General features: G+C 34.1%; 1 long non-coding RNA gene across 1 annotated transcript; it reads right to left on the minus strand.

Annotated features, from left to right (window-relative positions):
* Positions 1–734: 734 nt before the first annotated feature.
* Positions 735–3,265, minus strand: LOC113347680. Its single transcript, XR_003359177.1, has 4 exons — positions 2,914–3,265; positions 2,794–2,820; positions 1,254–1,336; positions 735–1,029 (listed from the first exon to the last, which is right to left on the minus strand). It is a non-coding gene; the product is annotated as an uncharacterized LOC113347680 (long non-coding RNA).
* Positions 3,266–16,022: the final 12,757 nt, after the last annotated feature.

Raw genomic sequence — 16,022 nt, forward strand, 5'->3', positions numbered from 1 at the left:
GAGGCATCTAACTTTCTTTTATATATAAATAACTAAACTATTGTTATTGTTCAAATTTAACTTCTTAAAATAGTTAGCAGATAGGCAGTAGCTTGGGTTTTAGGCTATTAATGCATACATTTCAACATTTGACAGGGAAGGCTCAACGGTGGCACGATTACACTATACCATACAATCATCTATTAGAAGAAGTAGATTCAAAACTATATCTAAAAGTAAGTATTCAGCTCTTCGATCTTTACTGATTATTATACTCAGGAAATATCTTTTGTGAATCTCCAACAATAAAAAAGAAGTGACCAGACACAACACATAAAATGAATGGTTAGCCTTAACAGGCTAAATGTCACCTATCTACCTTTCAACACCATCTGTAGATACCAGTCTTTTGTCTTCAACAGTGGCATCCAACACTGTTTCATTCACATGACACTAGTGGAAAATGGAAGTTAAACCACTGTCAGGACAAGAAGTAACATTGATAAAAACCAATGTGTTCATCAGCTCTAATATATGAGTGGTTTTTCTCAAAACAACTGTGTCTGAGATTCGTTGAATCCTTTAGAAAAGCTACTTTCTTTAACAGTCCATCGGTATTACTGACACACACACAAAGTATATATTGGTCATACTTTATAAAAAAAATTATATTGATTCAGCTGAACCCAAAGCTGATTCAGCTGAATTTAAACTAAAAGCTGAATCATAAATAATGATTCAAATGAATCTAAAACTAAAAGCTGAATCATAATTAAATTATAACAACTTCAAACTGATAATGATTTAAAACTCAAGTTGTATTGAAAATTGTATTCAATTTACAATATCAACTATCTAAATTACTGCAAGTTCCAAGTCTGAAAAACTTCAACACTAAGTTGGAAAAGCTTAACCTATATTCGGATATTTCTATTACAAGCATAAGAACCAGATCAAAGATTCAACACTAAGTTGAAGGTAAGACTTCACCATCTATGCCTTCATTTTCTGAAAACTATCTCCAACCAGGTCCATTACTCCATCCCTAAGCTGCAAACAAAACCAAGACTATAGCAATTAACAACAGAAAAAAAGAGGAAACGAGACAAGTACTCAAATTGAAATTGAAAGACATGAACTGCAACTACTTTTCATATGCAAAATATCTCATCCATAACTCAGGAAGAAATTAAGATGTTGAACCAAAACATACACAGTGAATTGATAGAGTTCTTAAGAGAAAATCCACAAGCTTCATCAATTGAGATCCTTACCCAGCAGACTGGCCAGTTCACACTCTCTATGGAGGTCCATAGCTGCATGCATTACCTTTTCTATGACCAAACTTTCACTCCACCTACAAAAAATTCAAACAAAATGAATTGAAACATAGTACTTATACATAAAAGATTCAACCATACGAAGAAAATATGAGAACTTGTCGGAAAATTGACAATTGTGTCTTGTTCTGGTCTAATTTAAAGGCGTGCTGTGAAAATTCTTTGAATTTTAAAAATTGAAGAAGGTTGTGAACCATGCAATCAACGATCAAGCTAGAAACCAACAAAAATATGGACTTAGCTTCCCAACTGGTCAATAACAAAGTTCTAACAGCAGAGTCCTTAAAAATTGTTGAAGTTCAATATCACTACCATTGTATCTGTGTTGCCAGCAGACACAAGCACTAAACCGATTCTTATTGGTCCATAAGAGCTAAAGACTTGTTGAAAATTGAAGGAACCGGAAATGTACAAGTGTTGAAGGAAGCAAAAATTCTCAACATGACCACCAATTCACAACCAACGGATTACGTAAAAAGCAACAAGTCATTTACTTAAAGCAAGGCAGATAAATGCAAAGTGAATATCCTATCCGTTGAGATTAAACAATTTCTTTTCGGTACCATAATATAAAACCTACATATAAGAGATCTCTATAGAACGAACAATATAGATTTAAACAATGCAGCAACGGTTCTAAGCAGCTTACACAAGCCATATTAAGTACAAAACTACACTTTAAACCTTCAACTCACATACATCTACATATAGTCTTTTAACATATGCAACCTAATCATTATAAATCATGCTGGAATGAAGAGGAAAAGCAATATAAATCAGGTTTCTTCTTGCTGGGATCAAGAAGAATTTCAAACGCAACAGCTAGAATCTCTTGTGATATTCATATTAAGCTATCACAGATTCACTATCATTCATAAAAACCAAACAAAATCCAAATTCATATGCCATACCAGAATCATATGAAAAAATCAGATAGCTACATCACAGTGTTTATCAAAAAGTCCCCCAATTGCAGTTTATTCAGCAAAAAATTTAATTTAAAACTAAATACATGCCCAAACACAAATATCAAAGACTTGGTCCGAAATAACATTTAGACATTATTAACCTTTTAAATTCATCTTAAACCTGAATACAAACATCAATTACTGATAATACAAACATAATTCCTTAACTTGAACACAAGTACCTCAAAGTAGAACATGAAGTTGCATAAAAATCTCAAAACCCAAATTCAACAGAAGGAACATAGAAAAGAAAATAATTCCAATGTAAAAGCATCACGATTACACACCAAACGAAAATCAAAGAAAAGTATAAAAAAATAGATCTCAAAATTGAAATCCCTAAAAAAAAATAATCAAGCAAATACAATTTTGTTTAACAATTAGCATCTTAAGAGAAACTCTTTCACATAATAAAAATAAAATTTTAGAACTTCAGCAACACCAACAAATCCATAATTGCGAAGTAACACCAATAAAATCGAATCTAAGTGATGGAGATGTTATACCTGAAAATAAATCTACCTGAAGGTCCTCTACATACAAAAACGAAACAAAAATTAAATTAAAAACCCAACATTCAAAAAAATTAGAGAAAAATAACTGATATTGTAAACCCACGGGGTTACCTGAAGAAGATTGAAAACGGAAAAAAAAGAGGTTCCGAAGAAATGGGTTTTGAAAAAAACGGTTGATTGATATGGAGAGAAATAATGGTTTTGAATCATTTGCTAGTTAGGATTTGCTTCTATCGGATCATGGCGATTTATGTCTTGATTTCTTTTTTCTTCTAAACTGGATCTCTGAATTGAACTGGAGAGAGGAATAGTGATGATACGATGGAAACAAATATAAAAGAGAAGATGGTAATATCTCGATAGAAACGAGGTTTCATCAACACCGTCAAAATATTCCCTAACTTACATCTAACCCTGGTTCTAAATCTGGGGCTATAGAAACTAGTTTCGCTCACAGTAGTTTTTTTATTTTTGGTATTTGCGCCACAGTAGTTGATATGCTCTATTAAATATGCTAATATTTATAAAGATACCACTAAAGTTACGACTGTGAGTGCAACAAGTTTAACTTTTTATTAACAAAACCACTCTTTCTCACAGCACACATAATATACTGGCCCAGGGAAGTCGTATCTTCAAAGTCCAAGAAGTGGTTAAAACCCATTTTCCACTAGTGTGAACCGTAGATTTCACTTTTTGAGAACACTTCTTCTTCTTTTTCCCTCCTACACCCATAACTTGGGAACCTACAAAAATAATATAATCAGGATTAATAATAACATAGTAGTAATTCATATTCTTTAGTTACTCCAAGTACACTCCGCACACAAAGTTATAGCGATTAAGAAAAACTAAGTTTTATCTACCTAAAACTACATGCTCATTATGACATTATTATGACATTATAAACAATTCACAAGTGAGGTTATTAGATTAGTTTCAAACTACAACTTGTGCAAAAAACAAGCTTCCAAAACTGCCATCATACATTGAATGAATATCATCCATTGGCAGTGTACAATAATACGTATGAGAGTTTTTTTGAAACAATATATCAAGTACCATATGATAGCAAAACCTAAAATGGTACACCCATGAATGAAGTTGTATCAAACAAACACCATCATACCATCCGTGTAAATTTTACCACTATCATGTAACCGGGGAAAGCCTTACTGGCACTTCCCTTACTGATTGATACCACAGATTGCAGGAAAAGCAATTACAGCACCAATGAAAATTTACAGTGGATTACTTATCTGAGCTGGTATACATTTAATTTTAACTATATATGATTCTTATTGTCTGATAAATTCTTGACTCAATAAGAATTTTCAGAAAAGTACATGATATATATATATATATATATATATATATATATATCTCCAATGTTTTTAGGTTGACGTAGATGATAAATTTATCAAAGAAAAAGGTAATAACAAGGGAAAGAAAAAGGCCACCAATTATGCTAAGAAAACCAATCAATTCGATGAAGTTGGAATCATACAACAAATCTAATTTACAAAACAATGGGAACAAAGTCGATCTCTTGTTAGCAGGTTGGGATGAGAATATGCAGGTAAAAGGAATACACTACTCAGTAGTCTAGTGTAACTTAATTGGGATTTTGGTTTTATCTTAATTATATGTTGATAGGGTTAATATATTTTGTATTTAAGCCGAGAAATGTCCATATTTAGAGCTAGCAGTGGTTAAATAGTTACTCATACAACATGTTACAACTATCCACAAATTTATGATTTAGAGCTACTGTTGAATCTAAAACAATGAAGCTTTTGGTGGCCATGACAAAGCATAGGAAAACAAGGAAGAGTACTAATTATGTAATGAATGACAAGAGTTTTACCTGCACTTAAACTTAGGTGGACCACGTCAATGCTCTGAACTAGGATTCAAGTAACAACTCCAACTATCTCTGAGCACAGGATCCACAAGTATTACAAAATCTTTAGTATCCGATAAACAAGAATTAGAGAGAAACCCAACATAATACACCCAATTTTAAAACAAATAAATAAAAATTTCTCATTCACAACAAGCTACAGTGATGAAAGTATGAACCCTAATTTAACAAAAAAAACAAAAAAAAAACAAAAAAAAAACAAAATCTATTCTGAAAAACCTAAGAAATCAAAATCAAAACTGAAGCAAAATACTAATTTCCACGGAATAAATCTCAAAAAATTTCATTTGTCTCAGTTCCAAATACTCTCACGACATGAACAGAAAAAATGAGATTTTAAAACCTAAATCATACCTTTTTTTTTGTGCTCAGTTACCCTAAATCGTAAGTGAAGTTGATGAAAATACCTGTTTCATAATCTAGAAAACATCAAAATTTCCCAATCCATTGCTCTGCTCTTCTTTTTTCTTCTACAAATCGCACTAAGTTCCTATCTACCTAAATTAACGAAATCGATTAAACTTTCATTTCATACATACCCCAAATTGAATCCTCAATTCAAATTGATGACAAATAATTCTAAACCCTAAATCATACCTCTTTTTTTCTTCTTTTTTCAATCCATATTCAGTATTGTCGATAGCTTGATTAAGGAAGGATACTCTTTTCTTCTCAGTGTATTGTGAATTCGAACTTAGTGTTTTACACTTTGCAGGTGCATATACCGTTTGAAGGAGCTATCTATAGAGGGTCAATTTTAGATTACAATTACAATACCCTATCTTAGGTAAATTATGTACTAAATTTATATCATTTTTATTCTGGAATAAGCAAAATTGATCTTGTTTAATCATGGGTTTACTATTATTTTGTTTTTATTATCAATTTTGATTCGAAATTTGGGATTGAGATAGATGTTGTTTTGTTTGGGAGCTATGGTTGGCAACCAGCTGAGAACAATTAGGGTTTTTGGAAAGTTTACGTATTTACTATTTTAGTACTTATATTGTTGTAGTCGGGTTGGTGAGTCTGAAGTAATTAGAATAGATTGGAGAAAACCACCCAATAGATGATAAACTTATTGCTGTTCAATGGGAATTACTTAAGTTACACATTATACTTCAAAAAAAAAGTAGTAAAGAAAAGATTTGATGCGTCCCAAAAACATGTCAATTTCAAACTTTAATTCATTTACAGTGGGCACCCAATAGATCAGGTTAATTACATGTAGTTGGAACAAGGTATATATTTTTCGATCAAGAAATACAAACCAAAACACGTGCATTATAAATCTAACAGATACAATTAGGATTTGCAGAAAGCAGTTCTATTATATTATTTGCACCATTGGATGGGGCATCATCATCAAAAGATCAGGCCAAACAGTTTTGGAACTATATGCTTTGTCAAACCCCATCTACGTGTGGCTTCGCCATCATCAGTAGGAGGATTCTCTGCAATCAACTGCAGTAGTTCTGCAAATAGGCTAGCTTCCATATCATTAAGATGGCGTTTAATCGGTCCAATATTAAATTTTGTGTTGGCTTTCATTGACGGGAATGAAAGAGGGGTTTGAATTAAGAGTTTAAGATTTTGAGGGGTTATAGCGAAATTAGATTTTGTATGGTTGACGAGATGAATCTCTCGAGTCTTCTCCATAGCGAGGCGGTTTAGAAGATAGAATATACAGTCTATGATTCTGAATGGATAGATAGACATCCGTGGTTTATTGGGGGTATGCAAAATAAATGTTTTTGATGGGTAGAAACATTATCTCGGGGATAGGCAGATAAAGGGTACCGTTAGTGTTTGTAGGGATATATAAAGGAGCATTCTTTTTAATTTGGTCAATTTTTAGGTTAAAATGAAAAAGTGATAATCTTTCTTATCTAGAAACGAAGACAGTAAAAGAGATCAAGTGCCAATCATCTTAAAATTTCAACACCCATTTCATTTGAGCAACAAGAAGATTTAGAACGTCAAGGTAAAAAAAGTGCTCAAAACTTGTTGAATGAGGTACTAGTGTACATTATCAAGCCATTGTAGACCATTTCGATTAGTTGTTTTGTTCATGGATCATTTTCTGTCTTCCTAAGACTCGACAAATGTTCTGGAAAACAGGAAACAAAGCCCAACATCCTACTATAAACTCCGATGCAACGCTGTCAAGTCATTGCATATGGATGTTATTGTCTCATTACTAGGAGAATATTTTTTTTAAGTCGAACATTAATTAGAGACATTATTTCAAAAAGAAGTAATTGGAGATGTACACGTCGAAATGAAATACATTATCAAGTCATTGCATTGTAGACCTTATATACAGGAACACCCATTATAAAACCTGATGCAATAGTGTCAATAAAACTCCAATACCTATACCACCATTTCTCTTTCTTGACAAGAAAAACGAAAAACAAACCCCAAAATCCAACTATAAATCCCTATACAACCGCACTATAAACCATCAACCAGCAAAGTCCATCATTTTTCTCACACCCAGCAAGAGGCAGAGGCTGGTCAGCAAGAGGCTGACCATGAAGTCTTTTGTTCCCCATAAAGCTATCAGGATTAAAGATCGATAGAAATGTAGGTATTTGACCAGACAACTGATTATTAGACACAGTGAAATCTGTAAGACGCATAAGTTGAGATAATTCGTAAGGAATTTGACCAGAAAAACGATTGTTCGACAACTTAAGTTTAAGCAAATACGTACAATTGCCTAAACTAGGAGGTATAGAACCAGAAAGTTCATTTCCAGAAAGATCTAGGTTTGTTAAATAAGGTAACCAATGACAAATTTGAGAAGAAATTGTACCTGAAATCTTATTATCAGAGAGATCTAAAACTTTAAGACTAGTACAATACTGTAATGAATCTGGAATTTGTCCGGATAGTTCATTTGATCGAAGTGAAACCCTTATCAAACGACCTTCTTTTCCGTTCCAACAAGCAGCATCCGAGAGCTGGCAAATGAGACCAGCTGAGGAATTATCAAAAGTCCATGATTCTAATCTTGCTTGAAGAACTGTGAAAGCAGCTGTTATACCTTTTAGACACCTTATATCATCTTCTAGAGCTACAACAACATTAGAAATCACAAACATGAAAACAAGAACTGAAACACCAAGAGTACAATGAAAAATCATAGTTTTCTTTTCAGATGATTCTCTCATGCTAGAAATAATAGATGAAAAATGTTGAGATTATTACTTTTTTTTTTCTTCTTCTGATATTCTAAAAAGATATATAGAGATAACAAAAGTCTTCCATTGACTAGACTGAGGTTAATATATAGGCTTAAAAATTCAAAAGAGTATTAAAGCATGAATGAGACACGACACTTCCAAATATCCGACTTCAAAATTCAATCTTTAGTTAATACTACTCTTTATATTAATTGCCTGTTGACTCAAGGTTTACCATACAAGACTGATCAATCACCTCATATTAGACTTACCCAACAGAACGATATATGGACATGTATTTGCTAGTCTCCAAACTGTCTAGAACATGTACAAGTCAAGCTTTAACTGACCCACCACATAGAAGAAGAGAAAACACTTCTCCTCGATGCATGTGTCACGTCCAACACAAGGGGATTGTATAATTGCATCTTCTCTTCATATCGTTGAAGTCATCTCCACCTATCTCATTTGAACTCAGCAAAGAAAATTTAATTCGATTGAGGAAGTTTGAGATGCTCAAATTTTGAAATTATCCTATAGTGAACGACAAGAGTTCAACTTCAATTAATGCATACCTACCAACCATCTCATTCTACTAAGTTACGTGGATGGATCAGAAATGTTGTTGCTCTGCCCTTTCCATTGTACTAGAGACTGAGTTATGCATGGAGGGAAAGATTTTTTTTATTTGAATTGCTGGAAATTGACGGGTTTTTCATTTATTGACTAGAAATGGAGCTGTGTGGATGACTTGAGGAACATGCATTAGCTATTTTCAGTTGTACTGTACAGGTCCCAAACAAGGGCATTGCATTATATAATACAAACATTGATTTGTTTTTATTTTGTTCTAGAGAACTTTGATTTATTGTTGGAAACAGCTGATTCACATGTTTGTGGAATCAAGAGGTCGTCTTTGAAGAAACAAGTTGCGGAGTTAATTATTGAACAGTTGAAAGGTAACACCAGTTTAATTCCAGAATTTTGATTTCAGTGTCGAGCGAGGAATAGTAGGTTCACAGTTCCAAACCGGAGCGATTACTGTTTTGGTTCCAAACTTCATTATTTTGCGAAATTTAAGCCAGTCGTGCAGCCAGGATTAATTCAACTGTAGCTCAGTAGCTATACGTGCATCTTCTTTTCATCGTAAAGGTCTTTAACAGCAGTAGAACTAGGCAGTAATACTTTAGCCAAGGCCATTTATTTCGATCAATTTGATTTTGCAACACGATTTGATTTGGAACTCAGGTATATTTGACAGTGGTTATTGAGGGAGTTTAGAAGCTGAAATTGAACAGTTATCCTTGTGTATATCACAAAAGTATACAGCTCATTGATACATACGTGGCAATGAAGTATTACTCCCATTCATGTGTAAAGAAATAAAAGTGCTCAGAGAGCTGACAAATTGTAAATATTTAGTTGTTACTAGTAGAAATTGGAATTGGAGATATACATGTCGAATGAGGTAAAACATCAAGCCATTGTAGATCATTTAGTGGTATGGAATGCGAAGTGCAACATGAAGTCAAAAACTTTTCGCTAGACAAATTCAAAAGGTGTCTTCTCATTTCAGGGACACGAAGACTTGATGATCACCCTCTTCTACATACTGCATTCCTTAAAAATGGAGCCCGAAAACTTACTATAAAACCCGACGCAATAGTGTCAACAATACTCCAATACGGAAACCACCATTTCTTTTTCTTAATAAGTAGAACGAAAAACAAACCCCAAAATCCGACTATAAATCCCAATTTAACAGCACTATAATAAAGCAACCTGCAAAGTCGATCACCTTTCTCACAGCCAGCGAGAGGCAAACGCTTATTGTCAAAAGTCGCAATGCAAACTCCAGTGTTTCCCTCAAAAGCAGCAGGAGTAAAAGTACTCGAGTTAAACAGAATTGGACCAGACAAATTATTATTAGCAACCGTGAATTCTGTGAGACGATGAAGACTAGATAACTGATAGGGAATTTGACCAGATAAACGATTATTTGACAGCCTAAATTTAGAGGTATAGAACAAGAAAAATTGATTTCCGGAAAGATCCAAGGTTGTTAGATAAGGTGGCTATGTACAAATTTGAGAAGGAATTGTACCTGAAATCTTATTATCAGAGAGATCTAAATATTGAAGACTAGCACAATATTGTAAAGAATCTGGAATTTGTCCAGATAGTTCATTTGATGGAAGTTGAACACTAATCAAACGATCTTCTTTCCCCTTCCAACAAGAAACACCAGAGAATTTACAAACGAGACCAACTGAAGAATTATGGAAATCCCATGATTCTAATCTTCCTTGAGGGTCTGTGAAAGTAGCTTTTATATCCTTTAGATGTTGGAATCTTGCAACAATAGAAGAAACGTCAGATGTATCAAACAATAAATATAAATACCTGTATCAAACAACTCTACCACGAATAAATTGATGAGGACAGAATCACAGGTTCAACAAGTTGTCCTTAACACATTAGTTCGAGGGTATACTCTGAAGTAATGCTAAACCCCAACGTGCGAAAATGTGTCCAGGATAAGACTGCCCGATATAACTTGAGTTAGCACAACGCAAGTTATCCACTCTTGAACTCAGCAACAGGGATGGAAGTAAAACGCCGCACAAAAAACAAGAAGAAGAAGAAGAAGAAAAAAAGTAGACCTAGAGATAGTCGCTGCCTGTGTGTTTTGAAAACAGAATTTCGATTCATATTTATAGGATGAGATACTTGCAAATCAAGTTAGGTTTTGGTTTTCTTCAAAAAACAAGTAAAACTCGTAAAAAGAATTTCCCACAAATAAAACTCTTAAGAAAATATTTTTGGAATTAATTTCCTAAATAAAAATTCGCCAAAAATAAATACGAGTAGAAGAGGAACTTGGTGCATGGTATACGCGCATGGGCATGAGTCGAAACATGTATAACATATCCATGAGCACATGGTTATATAGTGGAGCACCTCTTTAGTTTTCCACACTGTGGGACTAAAGGTTCCATTTCATTCACTCAAAAATGAGTGAGTATCCTTAGACCCTTAGGTCATGAGATCAAACCACACCAAGAGCAAAAATTCATTTATTAAATAACTCATGTTCTCCAACATTAGACACCTTATATCATCTTCTAGAGCTACAACAACATTACAAATCATAAAAATTAAAACAAGAACCGAAACAACAAGACTATATTGAAAAACCATAGTTTCCTTTTTCTTAGATGATTTTCTCATGGTAGAAATAATAGATGAAGAAGGTGATCAGTCTTGTTTTGATGTTCTCTGATTGGAGTTTGAATCTTCGCAAAATCAGCTCTTTCTGTAGCCTTACACAACCTGAGTGCCTATATATTTTCTTCCCTTCTTGTATATCTCCTCAGTGTGACTACTAATTTTTCCATAGTCTACGTGATGTATACAGCTCAGAGAATCATATACTAAGTAGTATGAATACCTCTGTTGAACTGATGATGTTAAGTAAATAAATGGTACTCAAGATCAAAACGATAACAAAGAATAATAAGCAAGATAGGTAAAGCTAAGTTATCATGTGACACAAGAGATTACGTGGTTCGATTATTTAGTCTACGTCCACGGGGAAATGATTGATTGTTTGTATTAAGTTTTGGTGGTTACAAGAGATCTTAAATGCTTCCCAAAGTAATAGAGAGAACTCAAGTTTTTGTATCTACTTAAGTTCTGAACATTAAAGAGGTATAATATTAAGACTAGATCTTCTTCTCTTAAGAATTGAATGCATTAATTTGTTAGTGAGGCTTGGTATTTATAGCCCCTTCGACTCCAGGTATATCTTTTCTTTCTTGGAGTCCATCGTTATCCTGATATGCCTTCCGTACAAATGGTACCTTCGTTCACCGCATGTTTCCTCCAATCAAACTCTGCCACCTCACTGACCCACGTTCCTTTGGAAACTTCCCAGCCTCAGCACAGATTGTACCTTCGCTCGCCGCTAGATTTCTCATACCGGGTCCCGCCACATTATCTCTCTCCACGTGCTTTGGTTATGCGTGTAGATAAGATATTTGTGCATTTAATGCTGATTAGATTTGTTATCTAACTATGTCCCTTCGCCAGCTACCTTCCCTAGGCTAGGCTTTACTTTATCCATCTTGACCGTCGAGACGTTTCTTCTTAGGGGAAGATAAAGTAGATCTACGAAGGTATCTTCTGTTGCTCAGGTTCCTCTGTACAGCAAGGGCTATACAGTTATCTTGTATGCAACCGCCGAAATCGTGACACGTGCTCCGCAGAATATTGGTATTCACACTCATAAAAGTTCTCCGTGTTGAATAATAGGATGAATGAAGTCCCTCGTATACTAGGTAGTGTATTGAACTTAACTCCTTGTCATGATGATTACTCATTTTTTATTCATTGACTGTGGAGTGAGCAGGACTTGGAGAAACATGCAGTAGTTAGCTATTTTTATTTGTTGTATATGCCCAAGCATAATGACATTGCCTAACATTAATTTCGACTTGTTGAAAACAACATATTAACATGTTCGTCCAATCCTGGGGCCATCTTTGAAGAAGAAACTTGTGCGGTCAATTATGCATCGCTTGGGTCAAGACTCTAGACGTTAATGGAAAAGTTAAAATGTAGGGGTAAAATATCGCCCACATAGGTACTATGCGAAGCGGTCGTATTGTAAAGGGACGAACTCACTCACACATAACATATCACAGATGACGGAACTGATGCCGTCACAAAGTCACGAGTAAAGTGTGGAAGCTGTGTGAAGTTAAAGAGCACGTGCGAGATGATCCAATATAAGCGTGCGACAACATCGCATGGATGTCCTCCACTATGTAAACACCTATATAAAGAGAAAGGCAGGAAAGAGGAAAAGGAGGATACATTTGTAAAGTAGAGAGACACATTTTGTAGCGGGAGACTTTATTTTATTTATCATATTCTTCCCCAAAAACTATATTTAGAGCTCTATCAAAAACCCATTAATGGATATTCTAAATGTAATACTCGTGTAATTCCAACAATCATAGTGAAGAACCATGGATGTAGATCACATTGATCGAACCATCTAAAAAATCTCATGTGTCCATTTATATTTTTAGGACTTTTATCTTCATTTTCATATCAAATAAGTTTAGAACAAGAAATTATTATCATAATATTATAAGGGGTGTGTTGTGGGATTTCCTGCAACTACATTTTGGCGCTAGAAACAGGGAGGGAGTAAATGATTTTATCCTCCATGCAACAAATCTTACTGGATCTATAAAATTCAGGGGAGAAAACTAAAGTTTCAGTAGAATGATTTTCGTGTTCAAAGTTTCAGGGGAGAAAACCAAAGTTTCAGTAGAAAGATTTTCATGTTCAAAGTTTTAGGTGAGAAAACCAAAGTTTCAGTAAAAAGATTTTCATGTTCAGGAGAAAGAGCAGGAGGCAAATCTTTAAAGGAAATGAAGGAAGGCGAAGATCAGGATAAGAGGCAAGTGCTGCGGCTTATATTGCAAACGAGTTCTAGCACAGATGGTTCAAGGTGGAGAGAACAAGCAATAGGTCATAGGTTTGATTCCTTATTAGCGCGTTATTTTTCGCATATTTTTGATTAAATGCCAAGGGATAATAAACGAAGAAGAGAGAAACATTGTGCATTTACCTCGCACAAATGTGCTTGAATAGTTGGTCAAGAGAACAGGATGTGCGTTTGTGGTCGTGCGTTCGAATCTTTCCTCCCACTTCTTTTTTACCGTTTTTACAGCATATATATTTGCTGCAAGAGCTTACTTATGCCTTGTTTCTTATGTTCACAAACAAGAGGCAAGTACGTACTAATTGTTTCTTCTGTTTACAATTACAAAGATTTTAAAATTACAAAAAACGGATAAAAATATTTGCTGCAAGAGCTTACTTATGCGTTGTTTCTTCTGTTCACAAACAAGAGGCAAGTACGTACTAATTGTTTCTTCTGTTTACAATTACAAAGATTTTAAAATTACAAAAGACCGATAAAACTCTCGCATGTATCAATTTATTAGAATTTCTCTTGAATATTTGCTTTGCTTCAGATGATATGGTGTTTCACATGGAGAGTAATAGGTGCCAAAATAAGACCTCGTCAACAGGCTAGTAAGACCTAAATAATAGGCTACATAAGACCTCAATTATGATCATTTCCGTGGAAGATATTTATCAAATGAGACGAAACAAGTCCTACTATGGAAATCAAAACAAACAAAATGATTTGAAATCGCACATAAATGAAAATTTTTAACAAAAGAAATGTTGAATACTAATCTAAATTCTTATTTGTATTACATCACAACATGAGGCACAGAACATGGAATAATAATTTCGCATGATTAGTTCGCAATACTTCTTATACTTCTTCAAGAATAATTCATACTTCGCATACTTCAAGAAATGATAGTTTATTTATACTTCTCAAAGCTTCGGAACTTCACAAAAGAATAGAGGCAACTACATACTTTTCAAGTCCAGTATTCTTTCGCTCGTTCCCCCAACATCACGCATCTCGCTCCAACAACCACAACAAGGCGGGTTTTTCCTTAAAGATCGCTCTTCAAGCAATATTCAAGAAAAAATAGGCAAAATGTAGGGGTAAAATATCGCACACATAGGTATTATGCGAAACGGTCATATAATAAGGAGGAGAACTCACTCGCACATAACATCTCACAGATGGCGGAACTGATGACGTCACAAAGTCACGAGTAAAGTGTGGAAGTTGTGTGAAGTTAAAGAGCACGTGCGAGAAGATCCAATACAAGCGTGCGAGAACATCACACGTCAGATCCGAAAATAGGGGCTTCATTAGTTGTACTCCACTATCTTTTAGCTGTCATCCACTATGTAAACACCTATATAAAGAGAAAGGCAGGAGAGAGGAAATTAAAGGAGGATACATTTGTAAAGAAGAGAGACACATTTTTTTAGAGGGAGACTTTATTTTCTTTATTTTCTTTATCATCTTTGACATTGAGGAGGCCTACTTTTTTTTAAAAAAAGAAACATGTAAACTTTGGTGGACTAAACCAAAAATATATATGGACAAAGTACTATTTATAAAATAAACTAAAAAATTTATGTAGTTATTAAAAAATTAAGGGGTAGAGCAAGGTTAGTCAATCTTTGGCTCTGCTAGGTGGTGGTGGATAAAAAAAATGGATTCATATGGTTTTATGGTGGTGGCGGGTATTGGTGAATAAAAACATATTATGCTAAGTTCGTAACGCCACAAAATATGTAACGTTATATTATAAAGTATAAAACGTGGTTGATCATTCTATTGTTAAAATAAACTTGATAAAACACATATCCGTTTTAAAAAATTGGTGGAATCAATTGCTATGTTATGTAATAACTAAACGAACGACACGAATCAAGATCAGAACATATGAAATTATTTATTATTGATTTGTTTATGTAAAGAGTGGTCAGGATTTGTACTTGGCGAAGATAAATTTATCGCTGGGGTTTGTTTAACTTAAGCATTTTTAAATATTTTATTAATTAGTGTCTCATTGATTGTCCATAATGATTAATAAAATTTCTATTATAAATGTCCCTTTAATAATCTAACGTAAATACATAATTTTATTAATAAATAATTGTACTAAAAGCTATATTAATTCTAATGGTGGTAGTGGAAGTAGGGTTAGTATAAACGGTGGCGGGTGTTTGTCAATGGTGGAGGCGGTAACATTACTATTGGTGGAAAAAATAGTGGCGGTGGATGGTTTTTATGGTGGTGGGTGTTGGTAATAGTACTGGATAATAATAGTTTTTGCTTTTTAGTGAGTTTTATTGACCGAGTAAAAAAACAATCTTCACAAAACATGCAACATTGTATTGTGAAAAATGTAATTGGTTGTTTTTAGCACCATTGATAAGGACAAAAATCAAATATTTCGAGGATGATACCGGAACGCATAAGACAATATGATCATGACTATTGGATCACCGAAACTGTATCCGTATTATATATAGGCAATTGGTGTACCCGCGTAAGAGAACATTATCGCTCTCTCAAGTACTATTAAATTTGTTTTTCCTGAAAGACGAACAATGTCAAGTTATTTCGCGACAACTACCTACAA

This window comes from Papaver somniferum, chromosome 2 (genome assembly GCF_003573695.1).
Source record: "Papaver somniferum cultivar HN1 chromosome 2, ASM357369v1, whole genome shotgun sequence".
Taxonomy (NCBI): Eukaryota; Viridiplantae; Streptophyta; class Magnoliopsida; order Ranunculales; family Papaveraceae; genus Papaver; species Papaver somniferum.